Below are 23819 nucleotides of genomic sequence, written 5' to 3' on the forward strand. Positions count from 1 at the left end.
TATTCTGATGGTAGTGTTATTACTGTTCTTGACTTTGATGTAGCATAAATGAGAAGTGTAAGTGTCCTCATACTGTCCTTTTTAACTGAAAAAATCAGTGCTAAGTGTGTGTTAGTTGCTTATTGTGTCCAACTCTTTGCAACACTGTGGACTATAGCCCATCATGCTCCACTGGCCATGGAATTCGCCAGGGAAGAATACTGGAGTGGGTTGCCATTTCCTTCCCCAGGGGTTCTTCCCAACCCAGGGGTCGAACCTGGGTCTCCCACATTGCAAGCAGATTCTTTACCATCTGAACCATTGGGGAAGCCCATAAAATGCACTCTTGTAGTCTATTTTCAAAGCAACCTTAGGCAGCAGGTGCATTTAATCTCGTTTTTCATTTGAGAAAACTGAGTTTCAGAGAGTCAAAGTGACATGCTAAAGGCATATAATTAGGAAATGGCAGAGATGGGATTTAGTGCTCTGAGCTATCTAATCATGAAGCCATAAAAGCATATTATGCTAAATAATAAAGGAGAGATAGATTACAACAATATACAAAAAGGGTTTTCTCTCTCTTTTTTGGGTAGATATAATAATTGCAAAATCCTGAAGATATGGATGTTCAGAGTTAAGAAAAGGAAATGATTGATTTTCACTCTTAAGGATAAACATTGACTTCAGGTCCCCTATCATCACTACATATCTGTGCAATAACATTGATTTTCAGGATGCTTAAAGATTTGTGACAGTTTTAATTATTTTGAACACCAAAGTAGCTTGTGTGCTTTAAGCTCTTTTGATGGCACTTAAAATTCTTAATGACATCACATCTACCTTGTAATGAAAACTTGTTTGGCAGAATGAATCTCATTTGTCAGTGGTTTAATTTTTGCTTCTTGTTAAATTAGAAACAATATGCCATGATTTAGCAAGTAAATTATTCATTGTGAGCTCAAGAAAATATCACTTTAAAGGTTTTTTTTTTAATTTTTCCTCTTCAAATATGTAGACATTCTTAGTTTTGGGAGACTTAATTTAAATCACATGTTAAACTGTTCAGATTTGAAATTAGAACCTTACATGAAATTATTGACTGTTGGATCCCACCCCCACCCAAGAAAAAATAAATAACAAGTGCAAGGGCAAAGAAAAGCCCAAACAAGACAGTAGTAGGGGCAAAATCATGTTCAGAATCAAACCCCATACCTGCCAGAGACACGCGGAGGGCTCAAACAAAACCTTGTGCACACCAGGACCCAGAGATCCCCACAGAGACTGAGCCAGGCCTGCCTTTGAGTGTTTGAGTGTCTCCTGTGGAGGCACAGGTCAGCAGTGGCCTGCTGGGGGACAGGGGCTCTGGCTGCAGCAGACCTGGGTCAAGCAACGTGTGGCATAAGACCTCTTGGAGGTCACCGTTAGCCCCACCATAGAGCTGCCAGTCAGACAGCCCACAAGCTGAAGAACAATTATACCAAAGAAAGTGTCACACTGTTAAGAAAGTTCTAGGACACACAACAGATGTCGCAACCTGGTGATCTTGCAAAAGGACTGAGAACCCCCTGGGATTTTGACTTTGGAGGCCAGTGAAATTTTATTACAGAACTTCCACAGGACTGGGGAAGCAGACTCTTGAAGGGCACAAACAACCATGTGCACACCAGGACCCAGGAGAAAGGAGCAGTGTCCCCACAAGACTGAGCCAGACTTGTATGACTGTCCAGGAGTCTCCGGCAGAGGCGTGTGCTGACAGTGTCCTGCTCAGGGGTCAGGACGCTGAATACAGCAGTGTGTGCAAGAGTCATTTTGAAGGAAGTTGCCATTACCTTCATTACCCGTACCATAGTTTGGCCTCAGGCCAAACAACAGGGAGGGAACACAGCCCTGTTCATCAACAGAAAATTGTATTAAAGATTTACTAAGTATGGCCCTGCCCATCAGAGCAAGACCGGTTTCCCCCACAGTTAGTCCCTGCCATCAGGAAACTTCCATATGTTCTTATCCTTATCCATCAGAGGTCAGACAGAACGAAAACCACATTCCCAGAAAACAAACCAACAGATCACATAGATCACAGCCTTGTCTAACTCAATGAAACTATGAGCCATGCCCTGTAGAACCACCAAGACGGATGGGTTATGGTGGAGATTTCTGACAAAATGTGGCACACTGGGGAAGGTAATGGTAAACCACTTGGCTGTTCTTGCCTTGAGAACCTGTCTCCTGTACAATGTCATGAACCTCTGTCCATGGTTCATCAGGTACTCTGTCTATCAGATCTAGTCCCTTAAATCTATTTCTCACTTCCACTGTATAATCATAAGGGATTTGATTTAGGTCATACCTGAATGGTCTAGTGGTTTCCCCTACTTTTTTCAATTTAAGTCTGAATTTGGCAATAAGGAGTTCATTATTTGAGCCACAGTTAGTTCCCAGTCTTGTTTTTGCTGCCTGTATAGAGCTTCTCCATTTTTGCTGCAAAGAATATAATCAATCTGATTTCAGTGTTGACCATCTGGTGATGTCCATATGTAGAGTCTTCTCTTGTGTTGTTGAAGAGGGTGTTCGCTATGAACAGTGCGTTCTCTTGGCAAAACTCTATTAGCCTTCACTCTGCTTCATTCTGTACTCCAAGGGCAAATTTACCTGTTACTCCAGGTGTTTCTTTACTTCCTACTTTGGCATTCCAGTCCCCTATAATGAAAAGGACATCTTTTTTGGGTGTTAGTTCTAAAAGATCTTGTAGGTCTTCATAGAACTGTTCAGCTTCAGCTTCTTCAGCTTTGCTGGTCAGGGCATAGACTTGGAATACCAGGATATTGAATGGTTTGCCTTGGAAAAGAACGGAGATCATTCTGTCATTTATGAGATTGCGTCCAAGTACTGCAATTCAGACTCTTGTGGACTATGATGGCTACTCCATTTCTTCTAAAAGATTCTTGCCCCCAGTGGTAGATATAATGGTCATCTGAGCTAAATCCACCCATTCCAGTCCATTTTAGTTGCTGATTCCTAAAATGTCAGTGTTTACTCCTGCCAGCTCCTGTTTGACTACTTCCAATTTGCTTTGATTCATAGACTGAACATTCCAGGTTCCTATGCAATATTGCTCTTCACAGGTTTGGACCTTGCTTCCATTACCAGTCACATTCACAACTGGGAGGTATGACCTAAATCAAATCCCTTACAGTGGAAGTTTACAGTGGAAGTGACAAATAGATTCAAGGGATTATATCTGATAGACAGAGTGCCTGAAGAAATGTGGTTTGTGACATTGTATAGGAGGCAGTGATCAAGACCATCTCCAAGAAAAAGAAGGAGGCCTTACAAATAGTTGAGAAAAGAATAGATGCTAAACACAAAGGAGAAAAGGAAAGATATACCATTCTGAATGCAGAATATTAAAGAATAGCAAGGAGAGAAAAGAAAACCTTCCTAAGCGAACAATGCAAAGAAATAGAGGGAAATGATAGAATGGGAAAGACTAGAGATCTCTTCAATAAAATTAGAGATATCAAGGGAACATTTCATGCAAAGATGGGCACAGTACAGGGCAGAAACAGTATGGACCTAATAGAAGCAGAAGATATTAAGAAGAGGTGGCAAGAACACACAGAAAAACTATACAAAAAAGATCTTCATAACCCAGATTACAATGATGGTATGATCACTCACCTAGAGCCAGACATCCTGGAATGAGAAGTCTTGTGGGCCTTAGATAACATCATTACAAACAAAGCTAGTGGAGGTGGTGGAATTCCAGTTGAGCTATTTAAAATCCTGAAAGGTGATGCTGTGAAAATGCTGCACTCACTATGCCAGCAAATTTGGAAGACTTAGCAGTGGCCACAGGACTGGAAAAGGTCAGTTTCCATTCCAATTCCAAAGAAAAGCAATGCAAATAATGCTCAAACTACTGCACAATTGCACTCATCCCATACTCTTGCCTGGAAAATCCCATGGATGGAGGAGCCTGGTGGGCTGCAGTCCATGGGGTCGCTAAGAGTCGGACATGACTCAGCGACTTCACTTTCACTTTTCACTTTCATGCATTGAAGAAGGAAATGGCAACCCACTCCAGTGTTCTTGCCTGGAGAATCCCAGGGATGGGGGAGCCTGGTGGGCTGCCATCTATGGGGTCGCACAGATTCGGACACGACTGAAGCGACTTAGCAGCAGCAGCAGCAGCATATGCTAGCAAAGTAATGCTCAAAATTCTCCAAGCCAGGCTTCAACAGTACATGAACTGTGAACTCCCAGATATTCAAGCTGGGTTTAGAAAAGGCAGAGGAACCAGAGATCAAATTGCTCACATTCGTTGGAATGTAGAAAAAAGCTAGAGAGCTCCAGAAAAATATTTACTTCTGCTTTATTGACTATGCCAAATGCTTTGACTGTGTGGATCACAACAAACTGTGAAAAAATTCTTCAAGAGATGGGGATACCAGACCATCTTACCTGTCTGCTGAGGAATCTGTATGCAGATCAAGAAGCAACAGCTAGAACTGGCCATGAAACAATGGACTGATTCCAAATTGGGAAAGGAGTACGTCAATGCTGTATATTGTCATAAAACTTATTTTACTTATATGCAGAGTACATTGTGCAAAATGCCAGGCTGGATGAACTACCAGCTGAAATCAAGATTTCTGGGAGAAATATCAATAACCTCAGATATGCAGATGACATCACCCTAATGGCAGAAAGCAAAGAGGAACTAAAGAACCTCTTGATGAAAGTGAAAGAAGAGAGTGAAAAAGCTAGCTTAAAGCTCAGCATTCAGAAAACTAAGATCATGGCATCTGGTCCCATCACTTCATAGCAGATAGATGGGGAAACAATGACAGACTTTATTTTTGGGGGCTTCAAAATCACTGCAGATGGTAATAGCAGTCATGAAAGTAAAAGACACTTGCTCCTTGGACAAAAAGCTAATGACCAACCTAGATCACATATTAAAAAGCAGAGACATTACTTTGCCGACAAATGTCATATAGTCAAATCTATGGTTTTTCCAGTAGTCATGTATGGATGTGCGAGTTGAACCATAAAGAAAGCTGAGCACTGAGGACTGATGCTTTTGAAGTGTGGTGTTGAGAATCCCTTGGACTGCAAAGAAATCCAACCAGTCAATCCTAAAGGAAATCAGTTCTGAATATTCATTAGAAGGCCTGATGCTGAATGTGAATTTCCAATATTTTGGCCACCTGATGCGAAGAACTGACTTATTGGAAAAGACCCTGATGCTGGGAAGGATTGAAGGAGGGAGGAGAAGGGGATGACAGAGGATGAGATGGTTGGATGGCATCACCAACTCAATGGACATGAGTTTGAGCAAGGTCCAGGAGTTGGAGATGGATGGGGATGCCTGGCGTGGTGCAGTCCATGGGGTGGCAAAGAATTGGACAAGACTGAGAGACTGAACTGAACTGATGAATTTATTTCCAACACAATGGTATATTTTGTAATCTTGATGAATTACACATAATTGACATATTGTAGCATTCTTTTTGTTATTTTTATGTTTATGGTGTTTGTAAAAGGATTTAAGTATTAGTTGTTACAATTTTTTAAAATCCTATTCTCTATTCTCAAGTTTCAAAGGAATTTTTCCTATAAGTAAATCTCATTGGAAGTTGAATGTGATATAGAAGTAAGTACTTAGTTTTAGAGCATAAGCTGTAAACTTTAAAATTATCTAAAGTGTTTAACTATATAGATATCATGTTTATATTTTGCATCACCCTTTTAACATTTTGTTGGAGTGAGTATAATAAACATCTCCTCTTGACAATCAATAGTATAAACTTTATTAGACTCTAGTTCAGCATAGAAGTGTTTATTCTTTGACATCCAGACAAATCTGCCATGGGGCGAATTTTCCAGGATTAACTGTACTTCCTCTATTGTTGCATTATTATACACTTTAGGAGTTATGTTGTGTTCCCGAAAACTTGAGTTTGCATACACTGTACTATATGTAAATAATACCACCAGGAGTTATGCACCAGGCAGACCCATGTCCAGGCATACAAGTTTATGATCATCTAACGCCATATATGTGAAGAGAAACTAAAAAACCTCTTGATGAAAGTGAAAGAGGAGAGTGAAAAAGTTGGCTTAAAGCTTAACATTCAGAAAACTAAGATCATGACATCTGGTTCCATCACCTCATGGGAAATAGATGGGGAAATAGTGGAAACAGTGTCAGACTTTATTTTTTTTGGGGGGGGGGGGGGGCGGAGCTTCAAAATCATTGCAGATGGTGATTGCAGCCATGAAATTAAAAGACGCTTACTCCTTGGAAGGAAAGTTGTGACCAATCTGGATAGCATATTAAAAAGCAGAGACATTACTTTGCCAACAAAGGTCTGTCTAGTCAAGGCTATGGTTTTTTCATTGGTCATATATGGATGTTAGAGTTGGAGTATAAAGAAAACTGAGTGCCAAAGAATTGATGCTTTTGAACTGTGGTGTTGGAGAATACTCTTGAGAGTCCCTTGGACTGCAAGGAGATCCAACCAGTCCATCCTAAAGGAGATCAGTCCTGGGTGTTCACTGGATGGACTGATGCTGAGCTGAAACTCCAATACTTTGGCCACCTCATGCAAAGAGTTGACTCATTGGAAAGGACCCTGATGCTGGGAGGGATTGGGGGCAGGAGGAGAAGGGGACAACAGAGGATGAAATGGCTGAATGGCATCACAGACTTGATGGACATGAGTTTTAGTAAACTCCGGGAGTTGGTGATGGACAGGGAGGCCTGGCATGCTGCAGTTCATGGGGTCGGAAAGAGTCGGACATGACTGAGCAACTGAACTGAACTGAACTGAATGCCATATTTATACCAATGTGATACCAAATGTGTTACATATATAGACAACTTGAGCTGAACTAATCAAAAACCATGGAAATCCCATATTCAATATATGGGCAATGCCCATTTGTGATAGATTGCTACATGATATCCACACAACCTCCTCAACCAGAATATAAAATTCACAGAGTGAAAAAACTTAATCTTGGACCATGGGTTCATAGTTCTTTGAGGGAACTATTATTCCCATGAAATTATATAAGCCATTCATTTATAAATTTGAATCTACAAAGCTTTTATTACTTTCTTCAATCTTATGTCTCAAAGTGATAAAAGAGCCCCACCTTAGGATAACAAAAGAAACAAAGACATAGAGATAGGCAGCAAAAATAAATCAAGTCAACTAGGAAATGGAATTTTAATCTCTTTTTCTTTCCTTTCTTTGGCTTAATGTTATGTGTGATGGAATAGCATGCCAAATATAAACGAGCTCTTGGCTTTCTAGCCTTAATATCTACAACAGAAAAGTTACATATATGTGGACAGTATTTCCATTATGTATGTAAAGCGAGCCATGACTGCACATTAGGGTCCTGGCAGCAGAGTGGTGCGTTTTGCATTCACTGTCTTCTCAGCATGAAACAGAGTCTGGATCGGCATTGAACAAAGACCAGATTTCACCCAACTAAATAACTGTGTCAAGTAGTTCCAGTTTTATAAACTTGCTGAGTCTTAATGTCCCTCTATGAAATTGACTTTGGTAACTACCCCATTTCTAGAATGTGTCCCAGGCAATGCTACATTACTACACATTGTTAGGGGTGACATTGCTTGCCTCAGACTTTCATTTGGGTTAACTGTAGGTACAAATAGTGCCCTCAAGAGGTGTTCACCAATAGACCTATATCCAGGCATAAAACTTTGTGATGGTTTCAATTAAAAAAAAAAATGGACAGAAAAACTAGATAGAAATTTCTCCAAAGAAGACATATGGATGGCAAACAAACACATGAAAAGATGCTCAACATCACTAATCATTCAGTTCAGTTCAGTTCAGTCACTCAGTCATGTCCGACTCTTTCCGACCCCATTAATCGCAGCACGCCAGGCCTCCCTGTCCGTCACCAACTCCCAGAGTTTACTAAAACTCATGTCCATCAAGTTGGTGATGCCATCCAGCCATCTTATCCTCTTTTGTCCCCTTCTCCTCCTGCCCCCAATCGCTCCAAGCATCAGGGTCTTTTCCAGTGAGTCAACTCTTCCCATCAGCTGGCCAAAGTATTGGAGTTTCAGCTTCAGCATCAGTCCATCCAGTGAACACCCAGGACTGATCTCCTTTAGGATGGACTGGTTGGATCTCCTTGCAGTCCAAGGGACTCTCAAGAGTCTTCTCCAACACCACAGTTCAAAAGCATCAATTTTTCGGCGCTCAACTTTCTTCACAGCCCAACTGTCATATCCATACATGACCACTGGAAAAACCATAACCTTGACTAGACAGACCTTTTGCAAATCAAAACTACAATGAAGTATTATCTCACACTGTCAGAATGGTCATTATAAAAAATTCCTACACACAGGAATGTGTGTAGAGAGAGAATGTGAAGTAAAGGAAACTCTTACAATGTAGGTCAGAATGTAAATTGGTACAGCCACTATGGAGAACAGTATGGAGATTCCTTAAAAAAAAAACAACAACTAGAAATAAGTCTACCATATGACCCAGAAATCCTAAACTTGGGCATATATCCAGAGAAAGCCATAATTCAAAAATATGCATACACTCCAGTGTTCATTTCAGTAGTGTTTACAATAGCCAGGATATGGAAACAACTTAAATGTCTGTCAACAGAAGAATGGATAAAGATGTGGCATATATACAATGGAATATTAATATTACTCAGTCATAAAAAAGAACAATATTATGCCATTTGCAGAGACATGGATGGTCCTAGAGACTGTCATACAGAGTGAAGTAAATGAGAAAGAGAAAAACAAATACCTTATATTAATGCGTATATATGGAATCTAAAAAAATGGTATAGATGGTTTTATTTACAAATCAAAAATCGAAATACAGATATAGAGAACAAACATGGATACCAAGGGGGAACGGCAGGGTGGGATGGATTGGGAGATTGGGATTGGCATATATATACTACTATGTATAAACCCAAAAATTAATGGGAATGGCAAAAAGGTTAATGATGGTCTAATATCATAATTATATCAGTATAATAACAAATAAGACGAGCTCTACAAAAAAATTATATTCTGTAAAATTAAAACTATGCATATTTTTTATTTGCTCCTATGTATATACTCCAAATTCCCTAATCTATGATTTTCTATTATTACTAAGAAATATCCAGTAAAAAATAAGAATAGAAAAATAAGAACAGAAAAAAAACAAACAGCAACTTGGCAAATAGAATTTGAGTTTGAGCTAGATATGGGAAAGGTGAGGTTAGGAAAGATCTTCCATAAAGATAGAGCAATTAAAATGACAAAAGCAGATGGTTATTTAGCAACAACTATGCCACAAGCTATGAGATAAGTTCCCAAAAACTTTATAAGTAAACATTGCTAATATACTCACCACTAACAGAAATCTTCACTGAAGAAATAGAAATTAAGAAAGAAGCATAAGACATTACAGTTGAAAGGAATATCATTAACAAAGGTAGTTCAGTTCAGTCACTCAGTCTACTCAAACTCATGTCCATTGAGTCGGTGATGCCATCCAACCAGCTCATCCTCTGTTGCCCCCTTCTCCTCCTGCCTTCAATCTTACCCAGCATCAGGGTCTTTTCAAATGAGTCAGTTTTTCACATCAGGTGGTCAAAGTATTGGAGTTTCAACTTCAACATCAGTCCTTCCAATGAATATTCAGGACTGATTTCCTTTAGGATGGACTGGTTGATCTCCTTGTAGTCCAAGGGACTCTCAAGAGTCTTCTCCAAGACCACAGTTCAAAAGCATTAATTCTTCAGTGCTCAGCTTTCTTTATAGTCCAACTCTCACATCCATACATGACTACTGGAAAAACCATAGTCTTAACTAGATGGACCTTTGTTGGCAAAGTAAAGTCTCTGCTTTTTAATGTGCTGTCTAGGTCATAACTATGTCTTGGTCATAACTTTCCTGCCAAGGAGTAAGTGTCTTTTAATTTCATGGCGGCAGTCACTATCTGCAGTGATTTTGGAGCCCCCCAAAATAAAAAGTCAACCGCGGTTTCCACTGTTTCCCCATCTATTTGCTATGAAGTGATTGGACCGGATGCCATGATCTTAGTTTTCTGAAATGTTGAGTTTTAAACCAACTTTTTAAATCTCCCCTTTCACTTTCATCAAGAGGCTCTTTAATTCTTCTTTGCTTTCTGCCATAAGGGTGCTGTCATCTGCATATCTGAGGTTATTAATATTTCTCCTGGAAATCTTGACTAGTTTGTGCTTCATCCAGCCTGACCCTTCATTGATATGCTCTGCATATAAGTTAAATAAGCAGGGTGACAATATACAGCCTTGACATACTCCTTTTCCTATTTGAAACCAGTCTGTTGTTCCATGTCCAGTTTTAATTGTTTCTTCCTGACCTGTATACCAATTTCTCAAGGGGCAGGTCAGGTGGTCCCTGGTATTCCTATCTCTTTCAGAATTTTCCACAGTTTGTGGTGATCCACACAGTCAAAGACTTTGGCATAGTCAATAAAGCAGCAATAGATGTTTTTCTGGTACTCTCGTGCTTTTTCCATGATCCAACGAATGTTGGCAATTTGGTCTCTGGTTCCTCTGCCTTTTCTAAAACCAGCTTGGACATCTGGAAGTTCATGGTTCACATATTGTTGAAGCCTAGCTTGGAGAATTTTGAGCATTACCCAAAGAATAGTAAGGAGAGATAAGAAATCCTTCCTAAGCAAACAAAGCAAAGAAATAGAGGGAAACAATAGAATGGGAAAGACTAGAAACCTCTTCAAGAAAATTAGAGATACCAAGGGAGTATTTCATACAGAATGTGTCAGTAAAGGAGAGAAATGGTATGGACCTAACAGAAGCAGAAGATATTAAGAAGAGGTGGCAAGAATACACAGAAGAACTATACAAAAAAGATCTTCACGACCCAGATAATCACGATGGTGTGATCACTCACCTAGAGCCAGACATCCTGGAATGTGAAGTCAAGTGGGTCTTAGGAAGCATCACTACCAACAAAGCAGGTGGAGGTGGTGGAATTCCAGTTGAGCTATTTCAAATCCTGAAAGATGATGCTGTGAAAGTACTGCACTCAATATGCCAGCAAATTTGTAAAACTCAGCAGTGGCCACAGGATGGAAAAGGTCGGTTTTCATCCCAATCCCAAAGAAAGGCAGTACCAAAAAAATGCTCAAACTACCACACAATCACACTCGTCTCGCACGCTAGTAACGTAATGCTCAGAATTAACAAAGGTAAGGAAGCATGAAATAATTGACTTCATTTGGGACCCTCAACTGATTTAGTATATTTGGGAAAAACTTCCTGATATATCAGCTAGGGTGTTCCAACTCTAGGTTAGTTTAACAAGCAATTTATAAAATGAAAATCACAGTTTCTTGGGTTTCATAAATTGCTTTACAATTGCTTATCCATTCTCTACTTTATCTATCCTCCAGTATCCTCATCATGAATACTTTCATGAATCAGCAACACAGGGACTATTTGAAGTGATTGTTATATTTTTAGGGGTTCTTCTAAGTGAAAACAACAACAACAACTGTTCTCCAAATATCACAAAATCAATCTTCTTGAATAGCACTGATGCTCTCAGCTTTAGATTCTCAAAGATCCAATAACTTGTCCTTATGTAACACTTACAGTATCTGCCTGCAAACATGGGCACTTAGTCATGTCCCACTCTTTGTGACCCCAGGGACCCCAGAGCCAATAAGGCTCCTCTGTGCATGGAATTTTCCAGGCAAGAAAATGGAGCAGTTACCATTTCCTTCTCCAGGGGATCTTTTCAACACAGGGATTGAAACTGCATCTCAAAGAAACCTCTCTCAGGCCTCTATTTTGACATTTTAAAATTGGGAATGCAAAGATAATACAGTGATGTTTGCATCGTGAATTTTAGACTTAGGTATTTATTTTTTCCTTCTCTTGGAAAGCTTTACTCCAGGGTTCACTAATTGTATTTTCTACCCTTTATTAGTTTTTCCTCTACCTATTATCAGTGTATTTCATACTGTCAAAACTCTTAACAGCAAATAATCTTTATAATATTAATTCTTTAAATTGGACAAAATATTAGAATCATTAACCATTTTCATAACTGGTTATCAACTCAGCTGTGTTAAGTTTGGAGGTCAGATTTCATGTTGAACTATAAGAAAGGCTAATGGTGAAATTTATTTTTTCGTTTATTTTGGTTCAACCTCACTGTTAACATTTCACACAAATTGTAAATCGGGCCATACATAAACCACTTTCCAAAGGTTTCAGCCATATGGGTAATTTGAAGACACCTCATAGAACTTATATTCCTAAATATGGTTTGTATGATAGAATAGAACCAGTAGTATGGTGAGCCCAAAATGATGATGAACACTAGGTGCTTATAGTGGTGGAGAAACCTTGCAGAGAAATTGCTGGCCTTGTAGCAGTCTGCAACCGCAGTGGATAGTTGGAAGTCCAGAAAGCAAGCCTGAAAAACTTGACACCTCAAGGGGGCAAGATTAGATGTAGGAACATCTGGAGACTAAAAGAGAATGGACAATCGGAAGGAAAATAGATAAAGTTGAAATTAGGAGATGAAACTATTGAAAGAGGTAATCTCAAAATTATTGAACCTTTCCTAGGCTTCTATGCAAGGGATTCTTAAAAGGCAGGACTGGTTCCATTATATAGGATAATCCATGGGTAATTTTATATCCTATCTGGCTCATCCAGCACTACTTACTCCTAATAAAAGCATAATGAATTATTGGTGAATGCTCAAGTTCAGGTCAAAGAATAAGTAAAGAATAACAGTTTATTGTCAGTATAGCTTAAATGTTTTCTTTAAATTTTATTGGTAAAATACATCATGTGTGATGGGGTTTTCGAAGGCACTATATCATTTAGATTCAGCTTTTAAACAGTGTATATTTGATGTATCATAGAATCTAATAAAAATGCTAAACCAGGCTGTTAAATATTTATGTGCCATTTGTATATTATGTGGGGAGGGGACTTTAATTAGTTTGGTGTACAAGAGAGAATCTGCATTTCCACAAGGAGAAGAAATGTTAAGATGAATGTTTTAGCCATAACTTCCTATGTAGAATACTTTCAGAAACTGTTCAAACAGTACTATAGAATTAAAAACAAGATGGACTAGGGGTAAATATATATATATAATGAAGATTACTCAATCAATGATACCATGTTATACTGTAATTAAAGCTGATGTGATGACATGTAAATTATAGAGAATTCTGTTTATCAGAGAGTACTTCAAAAACCCTATTTTACAGTCTCACTCATTCTGGATTTTGGGGCACATTCTTAAGATTTTAATTAACTGAGTACCTTGCAGTGCCTCAGGAGGCATGTCCGGGGAATTAGAAAGAACTTTAGAGTAAGAGGATTGGGCTTCAGAAAACCCAGCTTTCCCACATTTGAGATGTATGAACTTGTGCGGCGTATTCTTTGAGCCATATTCATTTTGATTTATTCATTAATGACCCTAATCGTTTTCATGGAGACTGTGTGAGAAGGTTAGAGAAGTTATGGCTTAATTAATAATTACAACTGTTGTCTCATAATGGATGTTCAGCCAATGTTCTTCTTCTTGCTCTGGTCTCAGTCATTACCCTATATACATATTTTTTCCTCTGTTTGCATTTTCAACGAGTATATTTCTTCCAAGTCTTCCTGATGATCATGATTTCCTCTCAGCCATCAATGCCACAATTTAAAATCAGATACTTAGCAGAATCAGCTTCATAATGAATCAGTCACTGACCACTCAAACTTTTCCAACTCATGGTTATATTAATTGTTCTAAAGTATTGATTCCAGATTAAGTTTTAATCATTCGCCTATCTATCAAAGTCCTCATCGGTGCATTTCTGAACTTAGACTCCATGACTCCCAGCATCTGGTCTTTACTCTAAATGGTGGAGAGTAACTATGGAATAATGACACACACTGAGAGCATCACCTGCACACTGTTTCCTTCATTGTTTTTCCCAAATAGATAGCTCTCCTCTCATTCTTTGTGAGCCAGTTATTTTATTTTTCTATGACTCGATATCCTCGTCTATAACATTTGTATAATAAATATTTTCTAGCACAAAGTAATGCTCAATGCGTATCTGTTGTCACTGTTAGAGATGTTATTAAACTCTGCACGTCCTTAGAACACTAATCCCCCAGGAATATTTCTATAACCATGTCACTCCCCAATGATCTTGCTCCTTTGAACTCTATGACATTTGATGCTATTCATATTATTGTTAATTCACTTGAGTTTATTTAAGCCTTGACCTCCAAGTGAAAAATAATTATTTGAGGGCATGACCCATGAGTTGCAATTATTTTGGACCTCTAGTAGAATTGTGGGTAGAGTGAAGGAGAGAATGAAGAACTAGCTATTATAGGGACCTCACAATAGATATGTGTTTGTAACACAGGCTTAGTTGTTTATTTTTATTGCCATTATAATTAATTTTATAATAGTGTGTTTTATATTTTTCTACATTAAAATAATATTATTTACTGCAGATTCCCAAACCTTTCCCAAGGAAATCTATTTTCCATCTCATCTTCAAAACTTAAGTTGTCTATAAGAAAGGGAACTAGTAATTAGAAAAGTCATTAATTCACTCATTTAGAATATAAATTAAATTCTAACACTTGTATCAAGTTTCGCCATATCTATACAATAACTCAACTTCCCAGGTGGCTTAGTGGTAAAGTATCCGCCTGCCAATGCAGGAGACACAGGAGACGCGAGTTCTATCCCTGGGTCGGGAAGGTCCCCTGGTGTAAAAACGGGCAACCCATTCCAGTATTCTTGCCTGAGAAATCCTATGGACAGAGAAGCCTGGCAGGCTGCAGCCTATGAGGTTACAAAGAGTCGGACATGACTGAGCACACATGCACATATGTAATAACTCAGAAATGGCAACAGAGCAATGAGTATTTCTCAATTAATATTTTTCTTTCTTGTTTTCTCTTTTTTCTAATCACACTATTCTGCAAAGCTTACTATGATTGTGTTCATCCATACATCCCTCTATATTATGCTGTTTCATTGAACTCAGAAGTCAATAACTCACCATTAGTAAAATTTTAATTAATGATAAGTTAAACAAGGATAACTGAAATCACCAAGATGATAAATACTCTATGTGGAACTTGGTGTTAAAAACAGATGGGATTAATCACCAACACTGTGGCATGATACAGGTCTTTTTAATCCCCTATTATCAGGGGATTAAATCAGAAGTACAGAGTTCAAATTTTAATAAAGAATAAAGCTCACACTCAAAATAAGAATCCAAACTAATTGCGAAAAAAACCAACCAGCACAGTGCTGGGCTTGACATCAAATGGTAATATTTCTAAAAAATACCAGTAATATTTGGTGAAGAAACTCACACAATACTTTAAAAATAGACAATAGAAAATAGGGGGGGAAAGCAAAGTACTAGAAGTTTGGGGAATTCCCAAATGTGAAGATATGAACAATACTAGGAAATATGATAAGAAATTCTCCATTATAGGGAGATGCACATTCCAGGAAAAAACTTCATATTCTCTTTGAAATCATCTGTTCTTTTCTGAGGGCTTATCCATTTGACATGGTGAAAAAGGAACTGGATTAATTATTTAAGAAAAAAATGAGAAGTTTCTTTTATTCTGAATCATTTCCAATCTATAATTTTTTGACAACAATATTGTCAGGCACATAGTAAGAGTTCAATAAAATTTACTTTATTTCTTCCAATGTCTAGTATTTTTCTACGGCATCTCTTTCTACTGCAGTTACTTATACTTTGAAATATTAAAACAAAAGTCAAGTGGCATTAAGGGAAATATGAGTCATTCTTAACCACATGACAGCAGTTTCCTATGGTTATATTTTTTAAAATTTCAAAGACTAAAGAACATGAGTACAATCTTACGATTGAATGAGAGACAAACCAAAGATTGACAATTTTCCAGCTTTATTTACTCTCTTTCATAATGTGATTTTAATACTTTCCATAATACTTATGGCATACTCATTCATATTTGATGGCAGGAATTTATCCTTAAGTGTTACATTCACTAGTTGTGTGTGTGTGTGTGTGTGTTTAGGAGAAATGGAGGGTAATAGATGAAAGATGAAGCATAGCGAGCCAAAAGACGGTTATGCACATTCATATAGTCATAGTAGATAAGATATGATGTGCCGGGAACATAAATAACTTCTAATATGAGGACTGAGCATAGCAGAAAGTCAGTGGGCTATGAAACTATATGAGCAGGATAGAGTACATGCACATATATCCTTAGTGAAGCCAGAATTAGACTGGATATCATGCCTTGCTTATTTTTCAGAAAATATCAATAACGGACCACAGGATTGGAACACAGTCAACTACATCATAAGGAAAATATTATGACCCATTTAAAATCCATGATGTTGTCTCTACTCACAACCATAGTTTACTCCCACTTTCTGGATACTGCCAAATTATCTTTGTTGTCTGACACAAAAGGAAGTATTTTTATAATAGAAATTTGAACATGGACTTTGGATCCAGATATGATTGTAGCATTTATTTGCTTTCAGATTTTAGGGAAGTTACTTAACTGCTAAATCTTATTTAACTCACTTGTAAAATGTCAATAACAGTACCTTTATAGGGTAGTGTTGAGGATAACATGGAATGATTTCGGCAAAATATCAAGTCCTTCTCTTCTTCATCATGTGTGTATGTGTGTTTTGTATACACTAATGAATACTGCAATCATTGATTTACTTGTCCTTTATGTCTTTACTCACAGTTTTTTGAAGAAAGAAAACAGCATTTTGTTCCCCTTAGTGCCTAAAGCAATGCCAGACTCATGTTGTATATTCAATTTGTGATGTGAATGCTACAGGCTTTGTGATAAAATTTTCCCAATATTCCCCTAAGTTAAATTTCTTTACTCATATTTCAGCATATTTGTCCCACACAGCTCTCATATACATAACTTTGGAAAAAGTAAAAAAAAAAAAATTTTTTTTGCTAAAGATACAAGAAAAGTATAAAGATGCTATAGAGGGAGAAAGAGGAGGTAGGATTAATTGGGAGATTGGGACTGACATATGTATACTATTGATGCTATGTATAAAATAGATAACTAATGAGATAACTGCTGTGTAGCAAGGCACTCTACTCAGTGCTCTGTGGTGACCCAGATGGGAAGGGCATCCAAAGAAGAGGGGGATATGTGTGTCAGTATAACTGATTCACTTTGCTGAGCAGTAGGAACTAATGCAACATTGTATCAAAACATGTATATTATCTAGGGTGAAACAGATCACTAGTCCAAGTTGGATGCATGAGACAAGCGCTCAGGCCTGGTGCACTGGGAAGACCCAGAGGGATCTGGTGGAGAGGGAGGTGGGAGGGGTGATCGGGATGGGGAATACATATAAATCCATGGCTGATTCATGTCAATGTATGGCAAAAACCACTACAATATTGTAAAGTAAGTAGCCTCCAACTAATAAAAATAAATGGAAAAAAATAAAAATTTTTAAAAAAGTTAAAAAAAAACAACAACAATAACAAAAAAGATGTTATGGAGGAGTGTAAAAGTGATTAAGGACAGAGTTTTTCATCAGCCCCATCTCTTGCAGCTTAGGGGCACCCTCAGTCAATAGAACAACTTTCTTTCCTCTGGCTGTGTGCTCTTCTCTGTTCTGCTGGTTATGAACCAATTTCCCTGCCTCATATTTACTCCCAACCAATTTCTACCCTTCTTAAGACTAAATAATTATCCCTTGGCCTTGGACTTGCAGGTGGTTTTAGCCAGTGGAGGCACCAACAGTAGATCTCAGACCAGAGAAGAGAGACATTAGGATATTTATTCTCCTGGCTCCTTTCCTCCTCGGTGCTGTGGCTTAGCAATGACCCTCTACCCAAAAGCAACAGCTCTCATCAGATAGATCTCTTTATCCTGCTACCTCTCCAGATTTCTTTAACTCCTTCCTCTCCTGACCCTACTTACAAATGAGTGGTAAAACAGCATACTCCCTAGTCTAAATAATCCAGTACTACAGCACTATCCTTTGTTCTTCTAAATTTACCCATACTTTATAGATATCTGCTTTATTAAGCTTTCTTCAAATTACCTAGTTTGACTGTGTGATCTACAGTGTGACTTTAAGACAACTAAATCCCTCTAAACTTTTCAACCTTCAAATAAGGTGAATTATGGAAGTGTGGTAAATATTTGTGGATTTAAAATGATTATTTAGGTAAAGTATCTATCACAGGAATTCAGTTTGGAATAAATTAGTTAGAAAGCATTTAACTTTCTGGCATATGGTACCAGTTCAGTAAATGTTAAAATACATTGCTGTGATCACTCAATTACAAACATTGTTTCCTCCTCAGGTCCTATATTTTTATTTATCTCTTATTTCAATGTATTATATATCTCTTCAAAATGTGTCTATCTCAGTAGTTTTCAACCTCCCTGAAGGATCTGTTCAACTTTCATTCATCCTTCTATCACTACAACTTATCAGAGAGTGGAGCCAGACATTCATAAAATTTTTAGGAAGTCTGAACGAATTCACTAAAATTCCTTTGTCAAGACAATCAACACATACAGTTATTACATTTAACATAGCATCAAAAATCACTTAATTTATTGTCTGTGTTTCTACAGAAATAAGACACATACATCTTTTGAGAACAAGAGTATGGTTACATCAAGCATCTGGAGGTTTCCTGAAAAAAATGAAATGATTAGGGTAATTATGTTTTTAACTGGCTTATACAACATCTGCTGAAGTGAACTTGAACTATAGAGTAGGTAAAACTTCATAGACTATTTCTTTATCAGTAACAAGACATCCTTCAAGTTTAAATATTTAGTTTTTTTCTTGGCTAAATGCATTGCTTGTGACATTGTATTTGAAAATGATTATTTTAATATTTCTTGCAGGTCACAATTTAACAATCTAAGAAATATTCAAAACTTATTCTGAACTTTAAATAGAATCACAGTGCATTACTAAGGTGTCTCCGGAAAAAATGCATAAAGGGAGATTCCCCAAACACTTAAAAATGTAAATAAAGACCTTTGCTTTTTATAATATCAATTTTCAATCAGCAGACCACATTTTTCTTTCTTTCTTTTTTTTTTGAATTTCAACTGCTCTGAGTGTGGCCTGTTTAAGTCATTGCCTCAATAATTGTTCTTATTAATTGGGATAATGCAACTAAATTCTGTGTTGCTATGAAGAATTGATAGAAAAGATAAATAAAAATAGCCAGCATAATTCCTATATATGGAAAGTACTTACTAAATATTATTTATCTTATCCATTTCTGTTGTTTGTCTCATAGTTTAATATAAATTTTAAATAATCCAAGTTAATGGTAGGGACAAAGAAAATCAAAATAAGCACAAACAAACCAAAACTAAGGTCAGATTACAGACAATTATGAATTTTGTGGATCAAAATTCAGGAGATGGATGATGGTGACAGTTGTACAACAATGTGAATGAACTTAATGCCACTGAACTGTACAGTTAAATATGGTAAAAATAGTATGTTTTATATTATGTAACTTTTACCACAATTTAAAAAAAAAACATTAAAATAGTAGAAAAGCAGATGATCAACTGAAAATAAAATTGTAACACATTCCTAAAAAAAATTTTGTCTATTTAAAAACAATATTGTTTGCTCTTTCTCGTAGAAGGGTTGCCATCAAGCTTCTTAAGAAGGGTAATAGGTCAGAGGCAGAACCTGTTTCTTTCTATCTCTACATCAGTCATAATCTTCCTGAGTGACTATGACTGAATTACATATATAGTCTACAGTTTCCTCATTTACCCCACTTAGACTTGGAATTTATAATCTCATAACATTGTATGAATCTCTCCAATTTAAGTGGCTCCCTTGGCCTAACAATTGATTCATTTTTGCCCCATTAAAAAAACTATGTTTTGGAAAAAAATTAACCAAACATATCTCAGGCCATGTTAGATAAGTGACTGACTTGGACTCAGAAACCTCTGTTTTTAGTAATCATTTTGTAATCAACTTCTTTTATGTACTTAGGACTTTTGCTTGGTTTCTGTGAATTTAGATTTTTCTTATCTGTAGCAGGAAAGTATATGAAAACAGGACTTTGGATCCCTATCCACAACTCTTTTTATTTTTCCTACAACAAACTATCATTTTATAATGTAGAATTTTCTCAGTTTAAAGTACATCATTTATAATATAACAGAGAAATGATTTTCCTTAAAATTTCCATTAGTAGTCTGCAATTAAAAAATATATATTTTTAATCTATGCATGCTGTCATTAATATCAATAATATAAAGCCTGTGGGTTCTGACTCTTGGCCAGCTCAACTCTCTCTTTCAAAAACTCAATTCAATTTTGACTCTAAGACACAGGACAAGAGAAAGCCTGATTAGCTAGAAAAAATTCTTACAGATTAATAACTCACAGAGGTCATTTCTGAATAAATGGGATATTTCTCCTCTTCTGTTCTCCGTCACAACCCAACCCAGATAATAAACATCCACAATGACAATGTGAAGCCATTTTTTAATATACACATACATTCAACTTTGAACATTTACTAAAATGGTGAACATGGAGGTTGAGATAAATTATATTTCTTTCTCAAATAACCAAACTAAACTGAGATATCATTTGTTACATAGTAGAGAAAATTAAAGACATTTCCCTCCTAGAAATTGAAACCTAACAGATAAAATGCCCATTAAAATCTCTATGGAGTTATAAAAATGAAATATATTTGCTCCACTTAGGCAATTATAGAGCTACTGAACTAATGTGTTAATTATCACATATGGTTGTGAAGAGAATGTTCTATTATTTCTGAATAACCTTTACTTTTTAATATCTTTTTTATAATCCTAATGCATACGATTGTCTCCTTTACATTATCCATGCAACATTTGGCTGAACACTAAACTGGTATTAAGTGTAGGTAAACAACTTATAGGGACCAGTGGAAAGCTGATATGACTTTATGTCAGTAATTTGGTCTAAAGTCCCTAGGCCACAAAAAATAAGTGTTTAGAAATCCAAAATGTTAGGCAAATCTAGAAGTCAGGTGTTGTGGAAAATAAAGAAATTTGGGAGAATGTGATGGTAAAGGGAGCTTTACTTTATCCCAAGAGTGAAATGAGTTTCCTGAACCTCCCTCTTACTAATTTCTAAAGCCTGTTTGGAATCACGAAAATGGCAAGTGACTTGGACCTTCCAGCTCTTAGGGAAAACAAATGAATCTAAATGCTTCACACTTAATGATATTTGTAAAGGAAAAAAAAAAAAAAACAATAAAATGCATCAGCAGGCTCTGGGCTGAGTCAGCAATTCTAATATTTCTATGTTCAACATGAAAGTCAGCCAGGACACAGCTTTAAATATCTTTTTTTTTTTTAATGACACAGAATAAAAATAATAAATTAAAATTGATTCTTTCCTAGCATGACTGTTTATGATGTTTGTAAAAGTAATTTATGAGATGGTCTGTCTTCCCAGTAAAATTTACTGATTGGTTTATTCTTTGACAAAAGATGTGAACAGAACAATTTTGCAATTGCCTAAAAATAATGCTGGATTTATGACCTGGTCAGAATATAAAATAAATTTAATCATCCAGAACAGATGGAAGTGATGTAGTCAGCAAAGTCTCCTTTCCGACTACAAATGGACCAGCAAAAACTTATCTTATGACAGAGATATCGTGGTAAGTGATGGCAGACTTGAAAGCAAGGAAGGAGAGAGAGATAAAACAGGAGACAGCTGGAAGATGAGGAATTGATAGAAAAGGAAAAAGATGAGGTTGATAAGATTTAACTTCTCCAGAGTCAGTATCTGTAAGCCCTAAGAGCAACTTAAACGTGAAGTCAGTTGCAAGCAGAGCTGGGGTTAGAGACTATTCATCTACAAAACACCTGGTTATGGATTGAATCGTGTCCCCTTAGAAATTCATATATTGAAGTCCTAATCCCTAGAACCTCAGGATGTGGCCTTGGAAGTAGAGTCATTGCAGAGATAGTTATTTACACTAAGATGAGGTCATTAGGGTAGATCGTAATCCAATATGACTGGCATCCTTGTAAAATGAGTAAAGGTGCACAGAGACACACACATGGGGAAAATACCGCATGCCACAGATTAAAGCAGAGACTGGAGTGATGCGTCTAAGCTGAGTACTGCCAGCAAACAAGCTGCCAGAAGCTAGGCAAAAGGCACAGCCCTCAGAAGGAATGTGTCCTCTCAACACTTGGGTCTAGGATATCTCGAACTATGAAGAAATAAATTTCTGTCCTTAACCCCCAGCTCCCCCTTGCCCCCGCTGGGTTTGTGGTACTTTGGTAAAGAAGCCCTAGAAAACTAAGACTCACTCAGAAGCTCCACTGTTAAATACTTAAAAAAGGAAGCTACCAATATAAACGCCTAAAATATCCAAATCCCTCATTCTTTTTTAGGGGATTTTAGGGTCAACAAGCAATGTCTCTTCAGGTCAACTAAGAACTCCTTATTCCACTGCATTCTGAGGGTACTGATATATATTCCACAGTGAATTCTATAGCTACTGACTTCAAGTGTCATAACTGTATTGCAGTTAGTTCTCCAGCATGCTCTCTTTATACACATATTAAGTTATTTGGAAACAGAAGGTTTTCTTCTTCTAGCAACTAGGAAATAGTAAAAAGTGGAAATGCACTTAATCAAAAAAAAAAAAAAAAGCAAAGTAACCTAAAATGGTAGACTTTAGAACTAAACACTTTGGAATCTAAAATCTGGCTCTGTCACATTCAACACATACCTACTTGGCCTTAGTATAATAACAAAAATTAGACATTACAGATATAATATTTGCTACACTGCCAACATACAGAAGACAATCAATTAATATAGCAGTTGGTAAATGGTGAATGGCAAAATGTAGGAGAAGGGTTATATACAGAATGTACAATCACAGTGATGTATCACATCTTGAGTTTTCCGACCATGGGCGAGGCTTCACTATCTTGTTTTTCACTCAATAAGTTGTGCCTGACTGTGCAACCCCATGGATTGCAGCACACCAGGCTTCCCTGTCCTCCACTATCTCCTGGAATTTGCTTAAATTCACTACCTTGAGCCTTGGTTTATTTATCTGGATAAGCAGGATGATAATGTATAGCTTGGCAATTAAACAAAAGAAAAAGAGACCTTTGCTAAGTTGTATGAAATCAACAAGTTCTATCAACTCATCAAGTATTAACTATCTTTCCTTTAATATATGGAATAATTAGAAAATTGCAGCTAAGTACACAGGTTGCATACTATTCCCTTTTTTATACTGACTTTTTATAGATCATTTTTATACTGACTTGCTGAATTGTGCCCTCACCATGAGTCTTATTTTCTTAGATCTGAAGAGAGATTTTTAGACACTTTAGCTTTAAATTAAGCCCCAGATCCAGAATCAGGTAGTCTATGAACAGATATGTCTTGAATCAGCCTTCTTTATCATCAAACCAGATTTAGGTACTGGATGAATGCTGTCGTTTCCTTGGTTATATAGTGTATGCTTAGTCACTCAGTCATGTCCGACTCTGTGCGACCTCATGGACAATACCTGCCATGCTCCTCTGTCCATGGGGATTCTCCAGGACAGACTACTGGAATTGGTTGCCATGCCCTCCTTCAGGGGATCTTCTCAAACCAGGGATCGAACTCAGGTCTCCTGCATTGCCGTTGGATTCTTTACCGTCTGAACTACCAGGAAAGCCCTGGTTAT

The sequence above is a fragment of the Muntiacus reevesi genome, chromosome 2 (genome assembly GCF_963930625.1).
Source record: "Muntiacus reevesi chromosome 2, mMunRee1.1, whole genome shotgun sequence".
Lineage (NCBI taxonomy): Eukaryota > Metazoa > Chordata > Mammalia > Artiodactyla > Cervidae > Muntiacus > Muntiacus reevesi.